The sequence below is a fragment of the Mus caroli genome, chromosome 17, assembly GCF_900094665.2.
Source record: "Mus caroli chromosome 17, CAROLI_EIJ_v1.1, whole genome shotgun sequence".
Lineage (NCBI taxonomy): Eukaryota > Metazoa > Chordata > Mammalia > Rodentia > Muridae > Mus > Mus caroli.
Genome location: NC_034586.1, coordinates 46,068,630 through 46,071,675, shown reverse-complemented (window position 1 = coordinate 46,071,675; position 3,046 = coordinate 46,068,630). Strand labels below are relative to the sequence as shown.

The window sequence follows — 3,046 nt, the reverse complement described above, 5'->3', positions numbered from 1 at the left end:
AGGTCATATGGGAAGATGCTTTTAAACAGTGGTTTCATGAAGCTGAAAAAAGATTGTAGGATAGGGTGACAGAGTGATAGAGAGAAGCAGAACTGGTGACAGGTATGGGAGCTGCAGGGAGGTTCAGGTCACCACCTACCAGGAATGCCTTGCATGGAGCCATGATTGATGCTTGCCCTGCCGGAGAGAGGAGAGCATGGAGCTATGGCTGGTCCTGTCTGCTGACATGCTGCCCAATCACAGATTTACCCTGACTCTGAACAACAAGATATACAAGATGAAGAATGGTTTATTCTCTGAATTTAGTCTCCTGGAAAGATTTCTGTGTGTCCACCACCCATGCTTCAGCCAGAAACCATGTGGAAGTCCATGATCCGTGTTGTCACCAGCTGGTAAGGGCAATGAAGCTTCCTGTGCAGTGACATCAATGACTTCAAGCTGGTAAGTGAGAATGAGAGACATTGCAAGCTTCTGTGGCAACCTCCAACACCAAGGGGGGGGGGGAACAGTCCAGACAGGAAGCTGTTGAAGAAAGTCCTGAAAGATCTTGATGAAGATGCTGAAGTGCAGCTCTTCACAGTTGATGGCTTCTGGTGGAGATGGAGGAGTCATGGAGAAGGACTCAGTTTTCTTTAAGGGTCTGGCCACTGGGAGTTTGATCATACTTCAGGGAGTATGTGAGCAACACAAATTGACTTGGTTTTGTTTGGTTTGGTTTTCCTCCTTTTGGTGTGTGAGGAGGGGTGCACAAAAGTGGACCAGGAATGAATGGGAAGCGAGTGAGATTAGGGTGCATTGTATGAAGCTCCCAAACAATATAAATATTATGTTAGGAAAACAGAAATTTCATATTAGAAAGAAAGCATTTACTTGTTTGCTGTTTTGTTGGAATCATGGCCGCTTGTACCTTAGAAATCACACACCAGAGAACAGCAAGAAATGTATTGAGGCTGTCAAAGCTTTACCTAGTAATTAAATTATGGTGGCATCTGAAAAATTGATCCTCCAGGAAAACCCTTCTAGTGCTTTATTAAAGACTCATGTAAGGTCTGTGTGGAGCCGGGTTTCTATTCTGCAGAATAGGGTTTGTGAAAGTTGTCAAGAATAAGACCTACTTTAAGAGAGACCAAGGTTTAGAAGGTGGTGAGAGGGTAAAACTGACCACTAAGAAACGATTGGCCATCCAGGACAGAAGTAAGTACTACATGCCCAAATACAGGATGCTGGTTTGTGTAACTAACAAGAGATAGAATCTGTCTGATTGCATATGCCTGTATAGAAGGGGACATGGTAGTCTGTGCAGCACATGCACATGAACTGCCAAAATACAGTGAGAAAGTTGCCCTGGCAAAATTATGCACAGCCTACCATATTGAGGACTTGTCAATAGGATTGACATGGACAAGATCTATGAAGGCCAAGTTGAGGAGACTGGAGATGAATACAATGTGGAAAGCATAGACTGTCAGGCTGGTGGCTTCACTTGCTATTTGGATGCAGGTCTTGCCCAAAGTACAAGTGGCAATAAAAATTGGGGGGTGGGAGGCTGAAGGGAGTTGTGGATGGAGGCTTGTCTACTGCTCATAGTACCAAATGATTCCCTGGTTATGACTCTGAAAGAAAGGAGTTCAATGCAGGAGTACATCACAAGCACAGCAAGGGTCAGAATGTGGCAGCTGGCATGTGCAGCTGGCATGGAGGAAGATGAAGATATATATATATGAAACCGTTATCTCAGTAACTTCAGACATGATGGAGAAGATGTATGGGAAAGCTCATGCTGCTATCTGAGAGAATGCAGTCTGTCATACTGTGTCCTGCCTTTCCACTGGGGGTGCCCGGGTGCTGATGGCATGCCACCAGGAGGAGTCAAGGTCAAGTTCATGGTGGTTGCTGGTCTCCTTTCTAGGTACTATTGGGAGAGAGAGAAAGTCAGGAATAGGGGTCCTTGGTCTACCTTTCCCCTGAGGGCATCTGTAGGGCAGTCGGAGTTTAGAACAAGCAGAATCAGGTCTAATTGAGAGCAAGTGCCAAGAGTCCTGGAGGGACTGGAGGAGAGAAAGTTTTCTTGGGAGTCTTAGGCACCACTCTTTAGTTGAAGGGTTTCCCTGTGGCAGGTTCTCCGTAATGAAGCAGCCCTCTGAGATGATGGTTGTTTGTTCATATTGCTTATTTAATGGTGATGTAAACACATTAATTTTATTCATGGGGAACCAGAGATTAAATACCTTTTGGAAGAAGGAATACCCAGGAAGGGAAGCTCACTGGGTAAAGGCTTAAGTCTATCTAGACACCTCATTAGCCTGGAGAAGAAGGAAGAACTCCAGGGGTTACTTACTATGACTGATTGCCCATGGTCCTCTTAGTTGGGTGTCATGGTTACAGGTCCAAGAGCAGGCACAGAGACAGAAATGGAGCAGCTCCACTCCTACCAGTCTCAGATCTCTGAGATTCCTGGGGTCTGAGCTCACTCAACCTTGCCAGTTCTGATGCCTGTCTGGTAGCATGGCCTCACGTACCACAAACCAATTTATAAAAAGAAGCCCAAGAGAGAAATGAAGAAGACATGATCCTGTCTCAAATGTCCCTTGTATAGAAGAAAGATCATGTGGCCCCAAATAAGGCAAGCTTCCTGAGAGCTCAGAAATGGGCTGCTGAAAGCTAAAACAATATTTTAAGAATTTTTTTCCATAAAGATAATAAACTTATTGGCAAGCTCCCACCAAGATGTATTTAATATTTAAACAATTTTTAAAAAAAGTATAAGTGGTTGATTCCTGGTTGTTATCCTCCAAAAACCTTCACTCAAAGCACAAGCAGGTAACTACCTGGTCTTGGAAAGCCACCCTCCAAAGGTATGACCAACCATCACTTCTGCTCCAGGTGACCAAGGAACCGGTGTATTGTCCTATACACTGGTCACCAGCATTGTGAGCCCTCACCCTTAACTCAAGGTCTCTGTATGTATTCTGCTAATCTCAGTCCTTGGTAGCTAACTCAGCCCTACCCTATACCTAGGTATTCAATAGTACACAGAAAAGTCGTC

The 3,046-nt window shown here is 44.7% G+C and overlaps 1 pseudogene; it reads left to right on the top strand.

Moving 5' to 3' along the window:
• Positions 1 to 893: 893 nt before the first annotated feature.
• LOC110312264 lies at positions 894 to 2,665 on the top strand (annotated as a pseudogene).
• The last annotated feature ends 381 nt before the right edge of the window (positions 2,666 to 3,046 follow it).